Source organism: Crocodylus siamensis, chromosome 4, assembly GCF_052110815.1.
Source record: "Crocodylus siamensis isolate JL-2025a chromosome 4, ASM5211081v1, whole genome shotgun sequence".
NCBI classification, from domain to species: domain Eukaryota; kingdom Metazoa; phylum Chordata; order Crocodylia; family Crocodylidae; genus Crocodylus; species Crocodylus siamensis.
This window is the reverse complement of record NC_143398.1, coordinates 132,753,142-132,777,362: the sequence shown is the minus strand read 5'-3', so window position 1 is coordinate 132,777,362 and position 24,221 is coordinate 132,753,142. Positions and strand designations below refer to the sequence as shown.

The window sequence follows — 24,221 nt, the reverse complement described above, 5'->3', positions numbered from 1 at the left end:
TAATTGTTTACTTTCTTCTGAGCAACTTTAACCATCTTGGAAGAGAGCCTGAGACAAGGTAAAATCTTTATTTCCCATCATGTGGGGTCCTCCCAGCTCAGAACTGTGGGTCTTGGCAGGACATTAATATGGGAACTTCGCACATAAGTGTACGCAGACTGTCATGTATGGCATAGAATACCAGAAACTTTAGCTTTCATCTGCCTTTGTAAAAAAAAAAAAGGTTGCTGCTTCCTATTCAGCCAACCCTTTTAAAAAGGGATCGGCGATAAGCCTGAATTTAAAAATATGCTCTGTGTTCCAGGGGCAGCAATGGGGTCAGATGATAAGACTTTATTAGATGCTTTCTCCTCCATTAATGCTGCACACTCTAATGATTTGGCCATTACCATTAACAAATCTGCAGTGTCCCTGCCTGAAGCTAATAAGTAATGAACTGAGCAGGATGAATATTTTGTTGTGTAAGGAGTGCTATTAGCAACTGTTTCCCAACTGCTCTGTAAATGAGAGATGCCTTCCAGGTATTACCCATCCATGTGACCTGGTACGTCCCACGCAGTCTTTATTCATTCACTTTGGAAATTCCATGGGCACTCCCAGTACTCAAAAGTGGGAGAAAGAAAAAGTGGATCATCTCCTGTCATGTAGCAGTGCAGGTCTGACCCAGGGAGCAGAGAAGAACCTGTTGGATACAGACTGCACAAGAAAAAGCAGCCCAGCAGAAAAGGGTTGAGTAAGAGAGATAAGGAGGAGAAGGAAAGGAATGGTGGTGTTAGGGCCAAACAGCTAAAGCAAGCATCAGGAGAACTAGGTTCTATTTCCAGTTCTACCACTGATTTATCAAGTCACTCAGGGTAAGTCACTTCACTCACCTGTACTTTGATTCCCCCAGCTGAAAAGACAATAGAAAGCTTAGATATTTGTTCAAGGCTAAACACATTTAAAATGGTCTCATTCTGTGCCTGCCATTCTTGTACACATTTTATGTCTTGAATCTCTCCTCTCCCCCTTTCAATCTTTGCATCACATTTGCTTTCCTTTGTCATGATATTGTTGTTTTGTTCTTTTTGTACTTTTCTAGATGTGTGTTCTGACCCTGCTCCTGGCAAAAGAGAAGTGCCGATGCTCTGGGTATCCTCTGCTCATTTTTGCAATCAAGTATTCATGATTCATAGTTCAGCTAAATCCACAGGAAGAGCCCATCAACCTTGACAACGAGTTTTCCTGCTGAATCGAAATGGCCTTACTCTACAAAGGATAACAGTAAGCTTAGGAACTGAGTTGATCAAAGTATTAGGTAAATTATAAAGCCTTCTTTAAAGGGAGAAAAACAGTATCGCTAAGATGTTACCTCCAAACCTAGCGTGAATCACTATGCAGCACTATGTAGGTCTGGACATGATCCTGTCACCATCACAGCATCTGAACACTTCCCAATCTAATCCCATAATAACCTCATCATATTCCCACGAGGTAAAGTAGGTTATTTAACCCTAGTTTAAAAAGTGACAGGCCAAAGCATAGAAAGATTAGGAAACTTGCCCAGGATCAGATAGGAAACCTGCGACGCAGCAGATTTGAACAAAAACCTGCCGAGCCCTATTCAGGACCTTAAAAGTAACAAAATAAATCAGTTACCACCTAGAATTCCTACCAAGACCCCAGCTTCATTATTACCTAACATTTAGGCTAAGTACAGCCAATCAAAAGCCTGAGGCTGAATTGATTTAGTCTTTGCTGATTAGTATAAAATACAGTGATTAAACCAATAAGCCAATGAACACACATTCACTTTAGATTCAGGAAATGTAGCCACATGCCTGCAGTGGCTCAAGCCAGAAGCTAGGAGGCACCAGAGCATGCCTGCCAGCCACTGCCAAAGGGAAGTGAGCCCTCAAGACTGCCCCCCGCCCCCCGCTGGAACAGAGGGGGCATCCACCCCATGCTCTCACTGGATAGGGAGCAGGGTGAGGAGAAGGTAGTGGCATTGAATTCATAAAGCTTGAACTAAAATATTTCTCTCTCTGAAAAACTATAAAACTGAAGAACTATAAAATGCAGTATGGGCTGCATGCTCATTTACTCTTCCTGCTGCCTCTGAGGTCTCTAGGATTTGCAGTCCACAATCACAGCAGCAGGACTCTCAGGGTTGCTCATCACTTCCTGCCTTCAGGTGCCTCTGGGATTTGTACTCCACAGCTGCAGCCAGCATTAAGTTTTAGCAGGGCAGGACAGCTCTGTACTCAGAGAAAGGTGAGTTTAACCCCTCTCCCTGACACCAAACCCCAGCTGGGGTTTGCCAGGGGCAGGGGGTGGGGGGAAGTGAGGCAGCCAGTGAGGCCTCTGAGACAGTCTATGAAACAGAAGGGCGGGGCCAGCCCTGCTCTCTGGAACAGACAACACAGCCCAGCTCAGGGCTACAAGGCGCACTGGGATGCTGGGGGACACTGATTTAACCTAAACCAGGAAGGGGTCTGGGACAGAAGTTTCATAAACCAGTTTGACCTTAATCAGTTACATACAACCAGGTTTAACTTAAGCCAGTCTCCACAATTTTGAAACTGGTTTATGTGCACTGAACTTCTGTTCTGTTACAGGTTTAAACCCGTTTCTGATCGCGTAAACTGGGTTACGTGTAACTTCTGTCGCTAGCCTTATAGTGCTAGAATCTCAAGGCCCCATCCAAAAACCTGTCTATTCAACAGCAACAGTATATCGCAGGGAGCATGAACGGCGCATGTCTCCAGCAGGGGGGCATGGCTGCAGTGGTGGGAGCGTGACGGGGGTGAGAGGGGAGCTCCCGCAGATGCCACTGGAACTGTCAGCAGTGGAGGGGGTGGCAAGTGCCGACCATGGGTTGGCAACCACCCTCAGGCACCGCTGGCAGCAGCAGCCGGGGCAATAATGGACTACCGGTGGTGCTGGCAGTGGGGTGGCAAGCAGCAACCACCCACAGGCACCTTTTTGCTGGGGTGCACCGCCATGTCCAGGGTGGTGCACATGCATTTGTGTGCACCCCCTATGCGTCACCCCTGCCAGGGAGTATAGTGCTGAGCACATCTGGTCCATGCAAGTCCATGGGCATACTTCATACCAGGAAGGGAGGCTAGTATGGGCTCTTCCCCAATACCAGATGTCAAATTCTCAGTCTCCAGCAATCCAGGGAGTGACCAATGGGGTTAAGCCCAGAGCAGCCTCCTCAGGCAATTTCTGATTCTGAAGTGCATCAGTAGGTGTAAGCGAGCCACCTGCACCCTCATGGAAGCCAGCTGCTGTGGAAGTACAGAGAAGTCCACTGCATCAAAGCACTACATGAGCACGTAAAGCTGCTCCTTGGACTAAAGAGAATACAATATAAGCAGACAGGACAGGCAGAGGTGGGGAGGAAGAAATAATTGTCCATAACCCATTTTACATAAGGGAAAAAACAGAGGTAAATTGCCCCAGGGCACACAGATTGCCTAGATCCCAGTCCAACACTTTAGTCACAAAAACAGGTTTCCTCCTCCTGCCCAGGTTACCACACATGAAAGCTGGGTCACCACTGCTGTTGTTGAAATGGAAGGAAGAAAGAGGAGGGAAAAGATGAATTTCACAAATAAAATTAATCAGGAGGAATGACACATATACACTGCATTAAGCTCACAGAAGGTGGTATTTTGCTTTGTATTTTTATATGTATTTTAAATCATATTTCTTATGTTCTACTTCACCCCCCCAGCACTTTGGCAGTGGGCACATTAGGAAATAAAAAGCACTGACTCAAAGCATTTCCAGATAGCAGGCCTGAATAATAAGGGGAGTTGTAAGGAGTGCTGCATATTATTGAACCTTGTCCCTCCCCTGCTGTAGAAAAACAGGACAGAGGCATTACAACCTTTCCTAAAGTTATGTGACTGCAATGATCCAGCTATAAAGGCAGTTTTCTTTTACAAACTACTTCAGAAGCCAGTTCTGCTAGCACAGACAGTGGAGGTATCAATCATCCCAATCTACCATAATCAAGCAGGGCCTGTTTAGCACTTGAACCAAGCTGTTACACTCTCTCAAGAGATTAAAAAAAGCCTCCTTTATAAAAAAAATCAGGACAAAGTCATTTTTCCCTATAACGAACAGGGTTACTGAGACAAGCCCTGAACACGGGAACATTCCCAGTTTTCAGGGACAATTTCAACTCTAGAAGGCAATACATTATTTCTTACTATGCATGCCTTGCTATATGTTAACTGCTCACACAGAGTTGTCTGAAGCTGTGTGCATACTAGCTGGATTTTTTAAGCTGGCAATAAAGGCACATGAGTCTTCCTGACATTTTTCCTGTTTATACAGGACTCACCAAACCGGTTGCATGATTTTTATGCTGCTCTCTTTCCACATGCTCCTTTGAAAGGCAGGATAATAGAAAGCAAATAAGAAATAAAGGTTGAGTTCTGCAGTTCCAAAGAACTGAGGGAATATTGCCCAAAGGAAAAACTGAGTAGAAACTCCCCAACTGTTTTTAAATATCATCAAATAATAATTAGTCAGTATGATTATCTACTTTTATGTTAATTAATAATGTTTATTATGGCAGCATCTAGAGCACTGATTCTCAACTGGCAGATCCTTTGAAAGGTGATGCAAAGTGTGAGCAGATAAGTGAGGTCTGAGAAGATAAACAGGTAAGGGCAGGCTCAAGCTTGTCCCTGCCTGGCCAATCCACCACCCCCCATTGCCAGACCTCTCTGCAAGGAAGTAAACACTGTGAAATATAAATTTGTTTTTGAACTTGGATGCCACTCTATTCACAAAAGTTACAGAGGGGTGCCTCACATCCAAGAAGGTTAAGCACTACTGATCTAGAGGCTCCAACCAGGACTATATCTGCATTGTGCAAGCTTATAGCAAAGGATAACCCCTGCCTCAAACTGCTAGCAGTCTAAGTAGACAAAACAGACAAACTGAGAGAAGGGGAAACTGAGGCACAAAAGACCAAGTGACTTACCCAAGGTCACAGTGGCCATACCAGGAAAAGAACGCAGGTGTCTCAATTATCACTCTTGCTCTCCATACTCCAGGCCATCCTAGCGTCCCCATGAAGGAGGGTATCCATGAAAACTCCAACAACTGAGGCCATGCTATCATTTCTTCCAGTAACAAGACTACTCAACACTTAAACACTTCCGACAGCTGCACACATTCACAGCATGGTACAAACAATAATTGATGCATTATAACCATCCACCCACAAATCCAGTGCTAGGACCAACCAATGGTCAAATATTTTCTGACTAAATGATTTTTCCAGAAGGAACATTGCATTTTGCTGAAATCCAACTTTCTGCAAGATCAAGTTGATTTCTCCATTTCATTTGTGGGGGGCGGGAAACCATCAGACTGAAGTAATGCTGAAACATTCTGATCCAATGTTTTCAAAATGGAGCAGTTAAATTTTTTAGTTGTTGGATAGAAAAGAAATTTGTTATAAAAATTTTAAAACCTTTGATTTGAAGTAAAAAAAAAAGTCTCAATTGTCCAAATAAATTTTTTAAAAACAATCTAATCTGCATTTATGGGAACATTTCAGAATGTTGGCGTCTCATTCTTTTACACAATGCTTTTCTCCCAGAAGGTTGGCATTTCCTACAAAAAGGGAATGAAACAACAATCCCACCAAAAGACAATGGGTACCTGCTATTTACTCAGTCTCTTTTCTGATGCCATGGACACTACCTCAAAATTTAGGTTATCACTCAATTCTTTCATTTCTGGGGCCTCCCAAAATAGTCACAGGCTGTCACTAAGAATCTTGTCACACATTACACTTAGCACTTGTTAACTTGCACTAGTGTCCAAGCACTCAAGCAGCGAGAAACATCATAGCATAGCAAAGTTAGGATTTTTCCAACAAGGAGCATTTCCAGATTGTATTACATAACGCATGTTGAGCTAACATCCAACTGCTCCATAGAGATAATACAAATCAGGAGACTCCAGTGCAATGCCAAGGCTGGGACCAAGAGCTAGCTATTTGTGGATCCTAGTCCTCATGGCCCACCAGTCTTCAATGGCTCCAGTGCTTATGCTGTTTTTTATTTAGATTGTAGTAAGCATTACTGTGAGGCTGCTCAGAAACCTTTCTAACTCACAGTAATAATGCTCACTAAGATCTAAATAAAATAGGTCCTGAATTTAATGTGCGACAGAGCCCTTAAAATGGCTCCCTGTTTCAGGGAGTAACCTGCTTATTTGGCTATGCAGGAGCTGCATGGTAAATACTCATTTTCACTGGGCTGTTCAGTAGAGAATCAGATAAAACCCTGAGTAAATGGACAAAGTTCAAGCTTACAGCTGCTCCTCATGGGCTACTTTGATGCGACACACCTGCTTCTTTGGCAATAGTTTTCTTTCCCAAAGATTCAGCCTTTATCATCAGCCTTCTCTGCTGAGGCAGATAATGTTCAGAAAGCATCCGTCAGTCAGTAAAATCTTCAAGTGTTTTACAAATAATTTACAAGTGATTTACAACCCATGTTCCAATCCTTTACACACAAATACAAATACACAGCAATTTGCATGCAATAAATAATGGGACTAACTAAAAGGCTTTGAATTACCCAGAAAAACAAGGGTTTACAGGTGTGCTTAGACATGCTAGTGTGAATCTTTTGCTCACACAGGTAAACAGTTACGCCCTCAAGTAACCTTGTGGATCCAATAATATTCACATAATTAAGTGCTCACCAGTGTGTGAATAAAGAATACACAATCAGACCCTAATTCAGGAGTGGGCAAAATGCAGCCCAGGAGCCAGATGCAGCCCACCAGGCCATTCTATCCAGCCCATGGGGCCCCTAAAAAATTTAGAAAATTAATATTAATCTGCCCTGGGCTTCCCATCATGCGGCCCTCGATGGCTTGCCAAAACTCAGTAAGCAGCTCTCTGCCCAAAATAATTGCCCGCCCCTGCCCTAATTGCATAGAGTCAGGCCCCCTTCACCCACCATATGCAGAGGGTCTTCTCCACAGCTTTAGTGCTTCTTCTGCCCTAGGTAATATGCAGACATTCATTCCATTGAGGGCAATGGAGCTTCTTGGCACAACAAGTAATAAGACTTTTCAGGATGAATCAGAGAGAATTACATACTTCCCACAAATGAAGTAGGCATATCCACGTGATAAACTGCATTCATCACGTATCACTGACGAACTCACCTGCCTGCTGCCTACTAATTCAAATCTGCCCCACTGAAGAAGAACGGGGAATAATCTCCAGAAGCTTCAGGCAGCTTCAAGGTTTTCCAAGGTTTATTTTTTTCCACCATGCAAAAAATGGAATTCTACCCCCCTCACCTCTCCAATAAAAATACACTCTCCTAAGGACCAAGATATGCAAGTCCTGTGTCAGTGACAGGTTTAAAATGTTATCTTAAGATCCATATGTATATGCACATCCCCCCAAGCACATATATGCACCAAATTACAACCCCTTTGACACTGATTATTTATTGTACTAAGCATTTGCCTTAAGCATGTTGATCAGGAACCAAAGCTGAAAGATTTTTGAAAACTTCTCCTATTAATGAAGACTGTGAGGCCTTTCACTTGGACATGACATGATAACCTTGAAATCCTGCAGCCAAGGCCTTTTATTTGATTCTATATTTTTATTCCCCAGCAAAATTAGCTCCTTATATGCAGTCAGTCAAGGAAACTTGCTCTGCAGGTTTCTTCAGCCAGTGGAGTTCCACTAGGATAGCTAAGGAAGTACGGGCTGGATGAATGGACTTTAAGGTAGACAGAAAACTGGCTGGAGCACTGGGCTCAGAGAGTAGCAACCAACAGCTCCATGTCTAGTTGGCACCTGAAAGATGGCATAGAGTGCACCCTCAGCAAGTCTGCAGAGGACACCAAGCTGAAGGGAGTAGTAGATACACTGGGGGGTAGGGCTGGGATTCAGAATGACTTAGGCAAACTGGAGGATTGGGCCAAAAGAAATCTCATGAGGTTCAACAAGTACAAATGCAAAGTCCTGCACTTAGGATAGAACAACCTTATGCATCAGTACAGGCTGAGGGCTGACTGGCTGGGCAGCAGCTCTGCAGAAAAGGACCTGGGGGTTACAGTGGACAATAAGCTGAATGTGAGCCAGCAGTGTGCCCTTGTTGCCAAGCCTAATGGCATACTGGGCTGCATTGGTAGGTGTGTTGCCAGAAAGTCAAGAGAAGTGATGGTGCCGCTCTATTCAGCACTTGTAAGGCCACATCTGGAGTACTGTGTTCAGTTTGCCCCCCTCCCCCCGCACACACACAAAAAGGATGTGGACAAACTGGAGAGTCCAGTGGAAGGTGACAAAAAATGGTGAGGGGGCTGGGGCACGTGACTTATGAGAAGCTGAGGGAACTGGGGTTCTTTAATTGAGAGAAGAGAAGCTGAGAGGGGATTTAATAGCAGCCTTCAACTAATTTGAAGGGGGGGGGTTCAAAAAGGATGGAGCCAGACTGTCTCAGTGGTGGCAGACAACAAAACAAGGAGCAATGGTCTTCAGTTGCAGCGAGAGAAGTTTGAGTTAGATATTTGGAAGAATTATCTCACTAGGAAGGTCGTAAAACACTGTACCAGGTTACCCAGAGAGGTGGTGGAAGCTCCATCCTTGCAGGTTTTCAAAACCCAGGTAGACAAAGCTTTGGCTGGGATGAATGATCTAGTTGCTTTGAGCAGGGGGTTGGACTAGACAACCTCCTGAGGCCCCTTCCAGCCCTAACTTTCTATGATCTGCTACCTCTGTTCTAACAACTACCAAAAACAAAACAAACAAACAAAAAAAACTTTATCTAGCCCAAGCCACTTTTCTCCTTCAAAACCTCTCAACACTTAAGTGCTCCACAGGGTATTCTACCACACTTACCAATACCAGGCACCTTTTTACTCTAGGGAGTAAATTAATGAGCAGTAAAGTCACCAGGAATTCATACACAGCAAAATGATTTACTGAGTGTGAATAAGGATAGAAAAATATGGCCTTACCTAAATATGCAAGATGAATACCCAAAGTATTTCCAAAAAAATTTTTGTGTTTGTGGGACACCTTGAGGGAATTATTTACTCATCCATATCCTTCTCCCAAAGCTGGGAGGAACTGGAAAGAAAGAAAATTCTCTCATTCTTATTTTAGGGGTTGCCTAGACTAAAGATATGTCCTCCATATTAAGGAGAGTTAATTTAATTGCTGATCAAAGAACTAACATGACTGTATGTGCTAATATAGACACTCCACAAATGTTTCTTCCAAGGCACAGTATCTGTAGTGTACCATACATCTTCAAGTTAGTGGATGAGCCTCAGTCCCTAAGGACAACCACAGAAATGTATGTATGTGTCTGCGTCTGCATGTACGCATGCTTGCCCGCCCCTAAAACAAACGTTGGTATCAATGAACTTGAATCAAATAGCAGTCTGTTAATTTAGACCCCAAACTCAAAAACGCAGCCAAACACTTGGGCCTGACCTTCACTGCATAAGCTAGTTTGAGTTAGTACTGTATATCCAAGTTACTCCACTCAAGGCACCCCATTTTGAAAGAAAGTAATCTTGTTGAAAAACAGAGAGGCTGGATTAGTAGCAGTGATCAGATTAGCTGCTACTGAATTGTTACTAGTGCTGCTGCATTTCCACTGCAATAACAGTCAAGTTCTCAGCTGGATTTGAGCTTCAACAGTTCCCTTGAGTTTAAAGTAACGTAACTTGAGCTAGAGCTGGGGATGACCAAAAGTTAGTTTTGGGGCAAGACCAATGTTATACGCTGAGCTTACATTCACACGTTTAAGGTAAACTAGATTTAAAGAAGAATTTTTTTTTTTAAATATACGAATTATTACATTTTAACTGAAACATTTTGAAACTCCAGTAGAGACAAGGGAAGGTGTACTTTAACACTTGTTACCTGTTGACGGTGAACATTTTTAATACTGTTTTTCCCCTAGTCTAGATATACCCTCAGATTGGTCTGGAATTTTGAGAGCTCATTTGCACAGACCCATCAGATAACTACAGGTGATGGTGCTCAGATTTCTACCAAATCACAGTTTGTACAGGTACAAACTTACAGAAACAAACTGCACTCACAACAAGACAATCATAACCTATTTGACTACTGGCCCATCTATAATGTTCTGTTAAATATCTTTCCCCATTTTTTGTTGTTGTTGTTGTTGTTACGCGGGACTCCTACAAGAAAACAAGATCTTTGTTCACTTCGGGCAGCAGTACAAAACCAAAGGCTGCACTGGCAAGTTGTAAGGGGATAGAGTGCCAGGCCTAATTTGCCTATGTTTACATAAGGTTGCACATGTGATTTTACCGGGGACACATGCCCACAGTTACTATTATCTGCTCTATTAGTGTGAACAGTGCTTTACAAAAACAGGTAGATAAGCAAACTGAGCTTTGAAAGTTGAAGAAAAAGGAGCTTTTATATGGAGATTGATTCTGCTTCGATATTCTTCACTGTTCCCCAGCTGGAGGTTTGGGTGGTCACCTCTCTGTTCTATATGTAGACCCCAACCTAAACAAGATTTCAAACTCTGGGAGAATTCAATTCCAGCTACAAGCTCTGTGTCCGACTTGGATCTACTTTGTACAAAGACAAAGGAAGCCTGTACCAACAGCAGTCTTAGATTCCCAAGTAGCTATTACTCAAGCAAGCATTTAGGGTTTCATCCAATGCACACTGTAGTCAATGGAAAAAACTATCACCCCCAAAAATGCTTGCCTCTCACAAATTTCCTAAACCATTATGACCACGACATCACTTCAACACTACAGATAGTTCAGACATTCATTCTCAGGTTGAACAATTCACCGAGTTTCCTTCACCATTGTAAACCCATTGATTATAGCTAATTTCAAACTGCTTTTCTTCAGGTTCAGCTTAAAAAAAGGCTACGGACAACCTGAATATGATTTTCTCCCCTTTAAACTGCTTGAATCATAGAACACACTAACACTAACTCTCCTCAGTATCTGTTTTGCACAGCTAGCTGTGGTGATGCCTCACAGAGCAGATGAAGATTTCAAGTGGGGAATAATTACTAGGAGCCAACAGACTCAAGTGGCAGAAACCTTGTCATCATGCAACCACCTCTTGTAATTAAAGGAGGAGAGAAGAGAAATCCAGAAAATATTAGATCCAAGCAGAACTCACTCAAATGTTTTTCAAAGTTTCCCATTGGGTACCACTGGGCCTTCAGGGGAAATATTGCTAAGTATGTCTTTTAAAGCAGTGACAGCTGCTTCAGTCAGTCCACAAACATCTGGGTCATGGAGCTTTTAATAAATTTCCAGAGACATGCAGCTACAGAAAGAGAGAAACCATGGCACAAGAGAAGGGACCTGCCATTCAAGGACAGGTCTATTGTTATATGACAGATTGCGTCTAGCTCCCTTCAGAGCGAATTTGAAGAAGGAGGGAAAGGAAGAATGAGCTTGTCTCTCAGAGTGGTTGTTCAAAGGCCCATGCTCATTACTCAGTCCTATCTTGATTCCTGTGCAATGTCTTTCCTAGCAAAACATGAAATCAGCAGGAAACAGAGATGGTTTATAGACTGCATGCTGCTGAGAGCAGCCTGCTTGTTCTCAACGACAGTTAAATTCAGGAGAAAAATAAAGGGACTGAAACAAGAGGCAACACGCACTGTTAAGAGTGAGACATCCTTTCTCTTACCAGTTCTCCCTCTCTACCCCTTTTAGAAAGCTGAACGACTTTCTTACTTGTTGGCAGTGGAATGAAAACGGAGCTGAACAGATGTTGCAGGGCTCATGATAGAGGGTGATTAACATTAAGATACAGACTACATGCATAATAGCTGCAGAGAGAGGGAGCCTGGTTTTGAATGGAGGACCTCCTGACCTCAGAGCAGTAACTCTACCCAGCCAAGCCAAAAGAACAGTTGCAGTAGGTCAGCTTGAGCTATGCTGGGATCAGAAAATATATCAAGGCAATGAATTATATTAAAGCTGTCCAGGGATAATTTCAATTACCAAAGTTAGAGAAAATAAGTCTGCTTATAGATTGGAATCAGGAACCAATCATCTGTACTCCCTTAAACCATTTGCAGAAAATGAGGGCCTCACCCACCCACCACACCACTAAAGGCATCTCAGTTCTGGAGAGCCATGCACATTTACTTGGCTGACATCACAAGGGAAGGGTTTCCTTTTAATCCCCTGCTTCTCCAGACAACCAATAGGCCATGTTCTCAAGAAATCAAGTGACTAGAAGAACCCAGGAGCATCATAAATATGGGGGAAGGAGCAAGGAAAAGAGTGCTCCTTCTCACTCCCAGGTAGTCTCTGCCACAGCAGGCACAGTGTTGCATACCCAGTAACATATTTGTGAGGCAAGGGAGGAGCAAATGGAGCCCCAGAAATATCTCAGGGAGGCTGGCCACAGGGCTGCTGCCAATGATTGCCACTACAGGAACAGCAGCAGCAACAGCCTTCATACAGATGAGAGCAGCAGCAGGTAAGGCTTCACTCTCTCTCTCTCTCTTCCCCATTTCCTGTTCTCCAGGGGTATCCAACAGGTCCCAGGAAGTGGAGGGGCTGATTACACTTCTGGAACCCTGTGTGCTGTGGGTCAGAACTCGCTGGTAAAGAGAAATGACAGCCCTGAGCAGGGGGTGGTAGAGGCCAGTGACAATACTGCGAAGTGGGGAGCTTGTGCCATAATTATTCTGATGATGCCTGGTTTTAGCCTCTCACTTTTCCTTCTTCTATTTTTTTTTGAAAATGCATCCAAAATATTCCAAGTTAGTTCCTACAGCTTTGGGACAGATTTCTAACCCAAAAGCAACTAATTAGAACTACTAGTATGACTACCACCACCTACTACTATTATTACTATTAGCACCAGTCCATGCTTTATCCCACAGGTGTCAAACTTACCCAGTTCATTGACTCGGATCCAGACGTGGTGATGGTGGCAGGAGGGCAAGCCATGCAGGTAAATGCACCCAGTTTGCCCCCTCTGCTGACACATCTTCCCAATGGGGCTCCGTGACCCAGATTCTGGCAGCCTTCTCCCCATCCCCAAGTTTCTGGCCTCTCTGGGAACCTGACAGGCCAGATGACACTTCCGTGGGCCAGATCCAGCCTGAGGGCCATGTGTTTGACAGCCCTGCTCTAGCCAGTAGGCCACACTGTTCAGAAGAGAAACCAGAGTATACGAAGTGCACTTCAAATAACATGTTTGAGTATGCAGTATATCACCTTGGGATTGGATACTATAACTGCTATTGAGCATAGAGCAAGTTGAGCTTCCTGCAAGATTTCAGAAAAAGAATTACATTATTATTATCATCCAACTGTAATAAAATTGCCTTAGCAACAAAAAAATACAGCTAGATATTCAGGATATGCAGCTGTTGCATAGCCAGAGCTTATACATTTCCATTATCATGTCATCTAATCTAATCTACCAGTTCTGATATAGCCCCTTCATCATACAAAATAGGGGCATATCTAAGGAAAACAAAAGGCAAATTTAAAATTGATATGGAAGTGTTTTCGCCACCCACCCCAACTGTAACACCTAATTATAACCTCTGGAATTCACTGCCACAAGAGATCACCATAGTGGAACTCGGAAAGAAAAGAAAAAAGATTGCTTCCCCATAAATAATGAAAGCATCGCTCCTCTCACCAACTACTACAGAGTTTGGATCAGGTTCCCATTGAGGACGGAGACTACATCAGGCATGGAGTGTTAGGATTCAGAATGCCAAGATATAAGGTAGCTTGGCATAGCATCTGCCCTGAAGTTTGTAACATCATTCTCCTTAGTTTTTCAAGTGTTCAGTTTCCTCTGATATTTATAGAAGGTACAAGTATAAAGCAGTTTTGCCCTAAAAGTTTTTTTTCAATGTAGTCTCACTGACTTGCTTAGAAATTTAGAAGCCCCACAGACTGGGTCAAGATGCAATTTAAAGATCAGATTGCTCTTTACAGTCTGTGCAATGCTCCACGTGTGAATGATTTCTTTCCCTTCACCAAAAAAAAACAAATGTAGCTCCCAGCAACAACATTTCCTACAATTTGTTTTTCATGTTTCTTATGATTTTAATTCAGAATATGTTCTGAGTATTAGTTCACCACCTTCATTCCGTGCTTTTCCACTAACAAAAGCACAATATTGAAGTGGTTTCTCAAAGGGAGACCCTGATGTCATCAAATTAAAACGCCGCTGAAATTATGCATATTAGGTATAGGAAAGGCCTTGGTTAGCAAATCAAAATGGTACCCATTGCAACCGAAGCAGACAGCCATTTATTTATCTGATGAACCAAATAGTCAATTGAATACTCCCACCTATTTTTTCAGGGGGGAAACTTATATTTTACTCCACCCCTCCAACCTTTTTTTCCAAAGGGAAAAAGATTTCAAGAGGAGACAGAGTTTTACCTAACAAAATGAAAAAATGTTTTATTTATTTTTTTAAATCATGGAAAATTTCAAGCAAAACCAAAAAATTCAGATGTTAAAAAGTGTTCATAAAATATAGTAACTAGTCACAAAAGTATTAATAGACTGCAAAGCTCTGCATAAGGGGGTGAGCATGGTTCATTTGGAACAGTGTTATCAGTTCCTTTAGGCCAGTTTTTTTTCTTCTTTTACCTAAACGTAATCACTTGATCCAGTAAGATGCTACCCATTTCAGAGTTTAAAGCAGTCACTTTTTTTTCAGGATATGGACCTATTTGAGAACTTCATGATTGAGCTTCTCAGTGGAAAGGCCATGCAGAAGTACACAGCAGTCCTGACTTGCGTTGAAACTTTTTGTGAGGAGAAAAAAAAGAATAAGCCAAAATAAGGTAATAACTAAAAAAATTATGGAAAATGTTTCTCTGGAAAACCAAAATATTTTTAAAAAAAAGAGAGAGAAGAGCACTGAATACAGAAATGTGGAAAAATGTTAAAGAATTTTTTTTTTGTTAATTTGTATTGAAATTTTCCACCAGCAATACCATTTTCCAACCAGCTTCATTTGTATAAAATCTAGGTTAGCTAGATTTAAATAGACACAGAAGATCTATTTCAATTATTAAAGCTAAGCTAACTTGCCCCCCTTCCACAAATTCAGAACTCATGTAGGAGGAATTTCTGGCTACAGCAATAGGGACTGAGCTTAAATTTGCACCCTTTTTATATTAGTGTTTTAAAACGCTTGGCCCATTGCTAAGACTGATGGTTTCAGAATCATTGCATCATTGATGAACTGCTCCTTTTCTGACTAGCTGGTAAGAACATTCAATTTGTGAAAGGTCTTCAGTCAGATATACCTCTTTCTTCTCCTCCCCTCCTATTTTTGGCACAACAATTAATCTATAGCACATATTCAGGGAACCAGAAGTTTACATGAAAATTAAAACACTTACAGATTTTGAGTTCACAAGTAGTGACATTTAAAACGGTAACTTTGAGTATCAGGCTACAGATTCTTCTATTACATCCGTTAGGAGCTAACAGGCATTGTATTAGCTATAGGAAAGCACCTTTTTTGGTCCCTGAACATTACAGAAACTCTGGAAGTTGCATGCACAGAGTTAATACATAGACTGCAAAGTAAGACTGTACAAGGAACCTGAAGTGCTTAGGCACATAACTCTTATTCAAGGGTGTCAAAGAAAAAGACCATGGGCAAGGTCTGACCCATAAAGCCATATCATCAGGCCCATGGGTCTCCTGGAAAGAGTGGAATTCTGAGGTGGGGCCCACTGCTGAATTTTGGTGTATGGAGTGCCATTGGGGCATGTGAGGGAGGTGGAGGGACAAGGGATGGGTGCATTAATCCCCATGGCATGCAATGCCACTACCGCTCACCCACTGCTGGAGGTATGCCCAGATCCAGTCCATCAGTATCCCTATGGTCCAGATCCAAGCCAAGGGATGAGTAGGGGCAGGGGAAGAACAAAGTTTGACAGTCCTGCCTTATTATATTTCAATGGGAGATGAGTAGCTAATGGGAGCTCAAAAATTTGGACACTCACAGTTCACTCAAAGCCTGTTCATAGGATACATGAATACAGAAAAAGTTATGACATTTAATTAATGTGCATTTTCCTTTTTCCATAACAACTCAGAGATGAAGATGATGAAAGCTTTTCCTTCAGCCACCTTAGAAATGTCTCAGTAAATAGGACACCTATTAGAATGTGAGAGGGGGTGGATGTGCACAGCAATTTCAAAACCAGTTCCAGTTCTTAGAATAGTCTGGGTCATACCTAGGCTTGGCAGGATTGGATTTTTATCAGTAAATGTTGCTAAATGTTGATTTAACTTCAAACTCAGGGTGACAAACCGATATTTCCATTGTTAATAATCAAAATTCACAGAAAGGGAATGTAAGAAAAATGATGGCTGATGGGAGTGTGTGACAACAGAGAGAACAGTCCTACTGAACTGTGCTGGCTATACTTTTGACTGCAACTCCCAGAAACCCCAAAAGACCAGAAGACTGGGAACAATGGGATGAAGTGACAAAGCAGATGAAGGAACTATGGGTGAGCAGAGCCAGGATAGATGGTAGTTCTGCCGCTCAGCTGGTGGCAGTCCTGCAGTAGTTACATTTGCCATGGCAGGCAGTTTCACTGCATTATTATTATAATAATAATAATAATAATAATAATAATAATAATAATAATAATATACTGCTGTCATTAATAAGTTGTCTGCCCCACACCTGTAATTACACACAACCCTGAAAATTTAAAATGGAGAAAAATCTAGATAAATGCTTTAAAAAAAAAATAAACATCAATATTATCTGCCAAAATTACAAATCGAATTCTGCCGAACCTAGTCATAATCTGCCTTCCCCATCAAGCTCATCCCCAGACAAAGAACAATATTCAAACTCTTTTACTGGTGGGGAAGCCCACCCTACAATCAGATCAGTGTAGGTGGATCCCTGCACACAGGCAGAGACCTACTGAAGACACAAACACCTATGCAGATTAGATAAGAGGATCAGGAATTTGTCTTGAGTTCATTAAATGGGCTCGTCTGTACTTGGATTTTTTTTTAAATACTGGAGTAGCTAACACCTTGGTCAAAACCAATAGTAGGAAGGCTCCATGGCTATAAAAAGGGATTTACACTAGCATCACTTATTCTAATTTAAAACAAACCTGGAATACCAAAGCACAGGTGTTTCACTCTATTTAGTGAAGAATAGCTATCCACATCATTCTGGAATAAAAGCACCTTTATTCTGCAATACCATGTTAACTCACAAAGCACAGTAATTATTCTGGAATAGTGTCCCCACTGGGGATTTATTCCAGAATAAATCATTTAATTCTGGAATAGGTATTCTAGAATAATTATGCAGATCAATTTTCCCCACCCAAACAAGACCACAGGCAATAAAAGGACAGATCCTAATGTCTGTTTGAAATCTCTGGGAGTCTTCCCATGGACTTCAATGGTATTTCACTCAGGCCCTGGATAGTGGATATTGCTTAATTCCAAAAGGAGCCTAGAAAAAATAAACAGACAACACTGAGTGGCAATCCCACAAGCATTTATATACATGAATAATTCCACTGAGCTCAGCGGGATAACTTGTGCACGTGTTTGCAGGTCTGAGGACTGGGGCCTTGGTGTATCAAGGCAAGGTCCATTTTTGGAACAACAGAAAAGGACAAAGCTTCCCCTTGAGGATAAACCCTACAGTTATACTCTGAAAATCTATTAAATCATGTTACACACGTCACACATTACACTGTTTTTTCCTTAAATAACTGGATTAAAGGTGCGCTGATACTTTGGTTGCGTATCAGATAAGCACCGATATAAGGAAAATTGAGAGCTTCGTCAATCAGCCTTTTTTTGTCTGAGGTGGCAAATAAATGCCACGTGCATGTGCGGAGCCACAGCACAGCACACAGGCAGCCAGGAGCACAGCACACCAGCATGGAGAACAGCCGGGTCTGGCTGGTAAGTGGGAGAAGGGGTGAGGAAAGGGGCAGATCGAGACCACAGTGAGGGAGGGAGAGGGAGTGGGGCTGGGAAAGGGGCAGAGGCAGGTGCTGCCCAGCCAGGGCAGGATGGGGCGGTGGAGCGGGTGGCTCCAGCCACTGCATGAACCCGGCGGGGGGGGGGAGCCCGGCATGTGCTCCAGGCCAATACCAATGGCTGATTTTTAAACTAGCCATATCAGCCAATACCAATCTGATTCCAATATGCAGCCCTGCAGCATGGAGAGTAGCATCTGGCTGGTATGTCTGTTGTGAGGGAAGGGCTGGGGGGAGGGATGGGGCATGGCAGGGCAGATCGAGGCCCTTGTGGTAAGGGTAGGAGTGGGGTGGGGCATGGGACAGAGCCACAGCCCATCTGGGAAGTGCAGGAGGGGGTAGCTCCTGCTGCTGCAAACACCCCAGGAGGGCATGGGAGGGTGTATCCCCAGATCTGTGTGTGGAGCAAGAGCGGACTGCATCTGTAGGCTGGGGGCAGGGCTGCACCAGGCTCTTCCTGGCTAGGGAGAGAGGGCTGGGCTGGGCTGCACTTGGGGCAGGGAGTGGTGGTGCTTGGAGCAGGGGTTGGGGGGGGCTGCAGCTACCCCAAAATTCACTGTAGTCCCGCTCTCAGAGTCAGCACTGCCTGCCCTGAGCCACCCAGGACTTACCAGCCAGACGCTACTCTCCATGTTGCAGGGCTGCACGTCTGAATCGGATCAGTAATCGGCCGATATGGCTCGTTAAAAAAATTATCCATCAGTATGGGCCCCGCCAAAAAAAACCTATCAGTGAACCCCTAAATGGGATGTTTGTGATGCAAATGGAGAACCCGGGTGTTTCAAGTTTAAGTCCTAACCTTCCAAACTATTTCATTTTCCAAAGGAATATCCAATGCTCGATCTTTGTCAGAAGAGTGTATTTGGTGGTTAACAAAAAACCATTGGGAATTTTTTTAGCAGATAAAACTGCAATGAGAGGAAAGTTTAGCTTTTCCATTTAACAATTCTAACCAGACATGGATTTCAAACCTTCAAATTTAGGGGTGTTAAGATCTTAACTTTCGTCAAAATCAAATATAGCCCTCATTGACAAATAAAGCAGTTTTAAATTACTTCATTCCCAAGGTGATATTTGGTCAAAGCTGGGTACAAATTCATAAAAAAACCTCAGAACTTTACATGAACCAGGCCTGAACTCCAGCCAGTCATATTAGCATGCAAGTTCTGCACAATTCTACTGGCTTGGTTATGAAAGTGTGGCTGAGCACTGCGATGCGAACTGCACGTATGGCAACAATTACCTAGGGTGAGTTAAGGACGGAGTGTCAGTTTCAAACTTGAATTACCTGACTCTCCTCAGTTTGCAATGCCAATTTCATGTTACTTCAGGAGGGATGTGTGTTTCTTTTCCTTTCTTCAATGCTGTTCTGCTAGGTGGTAAATTAGCTCTCTTGATACGCTTCAAGTATGAGCAACCCCTTTCACATAATGCATTTTCATCCCTAACCACACTAAAATAAACTTTTTTCCCCTCAAAATGAAATTTCCAACATTGCCATGGTTTAATTTTCTACAAATTGACACTTATTTATAAAAGGGCCCCAGTATTAGCTTGCTGCTTCCCAGTTTGATAGTCCACAAACCCATATGGCTGTGGCCTGGTTCTTGTCCCGCTCTGATCTTAACTGTTTCCTTCCTATTCACCCTTTTCTTGTCTCAGGACTTTACACACTCCATTCAACTGCTTCTAATCTTTCTCCTTCTTCAGAAACCAAATGATCCCTATTTTCCAAACATCACATACTACATAACTTTGTTATTGCTAATACTTCACAATTCTAGTACATAACACTTTATACCTGATGATTACTAAATATTTTGAGGATATCAACATTAATTCAAATTTTATAACTTTCCCATAAGGCATATTTCAACCCTTTTCACTGCAGCTCAGGCAAAGAGAGGGTGACTAACTTAAATAGAGAGCAACTCTGGGGCAGACCTCGTAATAAGACTTATGAGTCCTGCTTCAGATCTCATCCTCCCACAACCAGGCCCTTACCCCTTAAATTTTAGAAAAGGGGTTACTTTTCAAACAAATACGTTTGTACACAACAGCAAGTCCTTTTCAACTCTCAAAGGATAGAATTCTTCTCTGAGATCAGTGGCAAAACTCTCACTGATCACAAAAGGAAGAGAAGCAAGACCCAATTTTGAGAAGGAGCTCATTGTTCACAAAATCGTGAATCTATAGAGCATCAGCAGGGAAGGAAAATAAATAACCTCCAGGGATCAGACCCCAAAAAGTCATCTACTCGTAGGCAGTCCCACTTCAGTAAGTCACCCTACCAGTGAATACTTTGGAACAGTTCTTTTGAAGTTGATAGCAAAGCCCCCATTGAACCTGACTGAGATCACAGTGTGGACCACTGAAATCTGGGGCTGTTGAGAAAGAAGGAATCTTTTACCAACTTGAATTCGAGTAGAAAGCGAAATTGTATCTCTCTACCCTCATCCCACAAACAGCCCAGGATTTGAAATCCCTGGAAGGTATCATTTTGTTGTCTCTGTTACTGCTGCAAAGTGTAGGCTGACTGTCAAACTTCTGGATTCCTCAAGACAGCTTCCTTTGTGGACCTAAGTCTACTTCTCCACCTGATCATGAAACATTTTATCCAGAGTAACTCCAAGTCCTGAAGCTCTCTTCTGAAAGGTAGTGAAGCAGTAATTTCTTTAAAAAAAAAAAAAAAAAGGCAGTATATGTCCTTTATATATTCAAGGCATGTTCTTGGCATGACTAATAAAATCATAGTGCTGCTGTACTACTGGTTTTAATAGGTGACCTTTGTGTATTATTGTGAGAGAGAGAGAAAATGCATGTGAACTCACACTCCTGTATCTTCTAAAATCCACTCAGAAGTCTAGATTTACTTTTCCACTCTGTTTAACATGGGATCTGACAGTAAGGCTGAGTTCATTTGTTTATTTCCATTTCAGGCATTCTTGCTAGTAATACCGATTCTGCAAGCCAAATGCTGGCCTCCTATATTCCTGCATAGCCCAGCTCTGTCCTCAGTGACAGTTGTGCAATCCCATTTCTGTCTACAGGTCTGCCCAGGTGACCTTGGCCCCGTGATTGCGATTTGGCACACAGTTCAGATCATGAAGCCCAGCTTTAGGTCAAGTATATTATGTATTTCTTTATGCAATGTATATGCCACACTTTCCAACAAAGGCTCGGAGCAGCTTACAATAAGAGGACAAAATAACTTATACAGCAGGGATGCTAGAAAAAACAAATCAACTTAAAAAGGAACTATAATAAAACAGCCCCCCACCCCAACATCATCTTAGCCTAGTTCCATTTGCTAAACTCCTGCCCAAATAGGAATGTCTCACAGTGCTTCTGAAAGATGTCCGCACTCAGGTTCTGGCAAGCCTCAAGAGTGAAGGAGTTCCAGAGCAGAGGAGCAACTGGCTGCAATGACCTCCTATACATTTTCACCAAGCAACCTTGGCTCTCAGCTGACTTTAGGGACCACACTTTGAAAAGTGCTTTGCTAAATGGCTGTTTTTGTGACTACAGCGGTGTGACCTAGTGGCCAGATCACCAGACTGACATTCAAGAGATCCATGTTCCCTTCTCAGCTCTGTTCCATCCATGTGCCTGCTGGGTGACTTGGACAAGTTACTTCTCTCTCTGGGTCTCCTGAATTGTTGGGGGGCGGGGAATAGGGGTTTTCCTATCCCAGGGCCAGAACAACTTTATCACACAGCTATGTCTACACTAGCAGCACTTTGCCAATACTCCCACATTTCCATAAATTTCTTCTAGCCCCTCATTTTCTAATCTGCAATTTCCACCCCCTCACATATGCATAATGCCTTGCAACTCCAAATTACAAGTGACCACGATAGCTTAAGGACTCCAACAGGCAGAAACAGCCCATGAACAGCAGAGGCAAGTGCTAAAGGGCCTCTGTTCTATGAGCCCTGGATGGATTAATACTGGTAAACTTCATGTAATGGCTACAGGTGCTGATGAAATTCTTCAGACCCCTCCTTTTACTCCATCCTAATGGCATTAAAAATGCTTCAAACAACCTGTCCCTCCCTCACCTCCTCAGGGCCCTTTAGAACAAACAGTTCTTCAGGACACTAATCCCCCAGCTAGCCATGAGAAGTGTTCAAAGGGAGAGTTCTGGCCTACTCATCATCCCCACGCACACTTCATAAAGCTTCTGTTGAGAGACTCATACTTGCATATCAGTTCTTAAGAATCCTCAGCTTGCCAGTAAAATGCGCATGGGCTGGGGGAGGAGAAGGAGGGAAATGACCCACCTCCCAGAAGCCATGAAACAGGCCCTACGCAGAAAACCTTTCATGAGGTCAAAAAGACCCCCTTTCTCATTGTTCTTCCAATGTAAAGGATCTATATGCAAATCCTATAATAGAATGATCCGAACACTTCCTAATCAAAGAAGAGGCCAATAAAATGGTACATAGGAATAAAGCAAACCAGGCAGTCAGGATGAGCTAAGGCATTACTCAGCCTGACCCCAGATGGAGGAGGATTCTCCAACAAGAGTGGTTTCAGCTTGGAAAATGCCTGCATACTCCTCAGGGAAGAAGTGGACAAAATGGACTGTCTCAGCCATGGAAAGGAAGAATGATGGAGTCATCCACAGTGGGCATAAAACTGATTTGCCGTGCTAGCGAGCACTGAAGCTTCAATACTGATGGAGTAGCAGCTATTGTACGACATGCCAGAAGGGACTGGTAGAAATGAGAGAGAGGCTCAGGGAAGAGTTAAGGCCGGGGGTGGAAGTCTAAGGATTTCCTTGCATTGACTTACTTCCTTTAGAAAATTTCTCACTTTCAGATATTTGAACTGTGTTTTTGATAGCAATAAGAGTCTAAGGAATTTTTTTTTAAATTAACAGGTGCCTTGTTGTGGCATTAACATTAGGCAAGGTTTGTAAAAAAAAAAAAAAAAAAAAGGAAAAAGATTATGTAGTGCTACCTCCACTTCTTGTGAATGTTACATTTACAGTTGACTGAAACCCTAATTTGGCTAAAATTCACATACCTGAAGCCAGCTTTTGTTTGGACAACTGGAGCTTTATTCACCTCTGCTTTACAGCTGTGCATCCGCTAAGCCCTGCACAGAGTGGGTGTAGTGTGCTAGCCTTCTGCAAGCATTTAACACCTACACATAAATACCATGAAGGGTACAAAACAATGGGGGGGAAGGGGGGGGGCGGGAAAATCAGGCCTCTGACATATGAGCAAAAGGAGAAAACAGTACCAGACAACTGGAAATAAATGGGGGAAAAAAATCAGATTTAGATATTTATGCGTCAAAATACACAAAAGGAATTGTTATAGATAGATGGAAAATGCAGGAAAACAGGTGAACAGCCATTTATGGGACAAAGACGTCATGCACCGACAGCATCTTTTACAGAACCTTCATGCTACACTTCAGAGTCCTGCCATGAAGCACACCCCACTCACTTGCTCCCTGTCCAACAACATACAATCCTGGAAATAAATTAGTATAGCCAGTCTGGAGCAGCACTAAGCATGTGCCAATAACCATGCTTGAGAGAGAGAGAACCTAAGGGTGAACTTGCATGTTACACTTAGACCACACTAAAGGCAATTGAAACATGAGACTCCATATGTTAAAGCTTATCATAACTCACACTAAGTGCCCTCTAAGCATTTCAGATTTAATCCTTAATGCAAGGGTTAACTCTGGGTTGCGCTACTTAGCTTGTGTTAAGATAACTTCAGTCTGTTCCATGGAGATAAAACAAGCAATTTGCAGTCCTTCAGCATCCCACATATGCAGTGCATGTACTTAGCTCATTCTAACTTTAACACTGCTTAACTTTCCACAGATTTAGTATGGTCTAAGTATAGTGTATAGCTTCACCCCAAGAGCGGTTCTGGACATGTGCCTAGGGCTACATTATCTTCAAAAAGAGACCGGATGCACACCTTGCTGGGGTTATTTGACCCCAGTCTTTCCTGCCCAGAGCAGGGGGGCTGGACCCAATCATCTCACAAGGTTCCTAAACTTCTATGAATCTGTCGCTGTATTGCCACAACTGGGGGATTTGGTAGATGCAGAGTGGGAGTAAGGAGTGCTTCACAGGTACCTTCCCAGGCATGGCACAGAGGTGGTGCTGATATGCTAGAGGCCTTAAGAATTGTTGGC

At 42.8% G+C, this 24,221-nt stretch overlaps 1 protein-coding gene and 1 long non-coding RNA gene across 7 annotated transcripts in view; one reads left to right on the top strand and one right to left on the bottom strand.

The window, feature by feature from the left end:
- ETV6 (ETS variant transcription factor 6) overlaps positions 1 to 24,221 on the bottom strand; it is a 179,296-nt gene that overhangs the window by 131,085 nt on the left and 23,990 nt on the right. The gene's annotated exons all lie outside the window — the stretch shown is intronic.
- LOC149866517 (uncharacterized) lies at positions 656 to 5,506 on the top strand. The gene is made up of 3 exons (XR_016441592.1): positions 656 to 854; positions 1,082 to 1,263; positions 5,058 to 5,506. It is a non-coding gene; the product is annotated as an uncharacterized LOC149866517 (long non-coding RNA).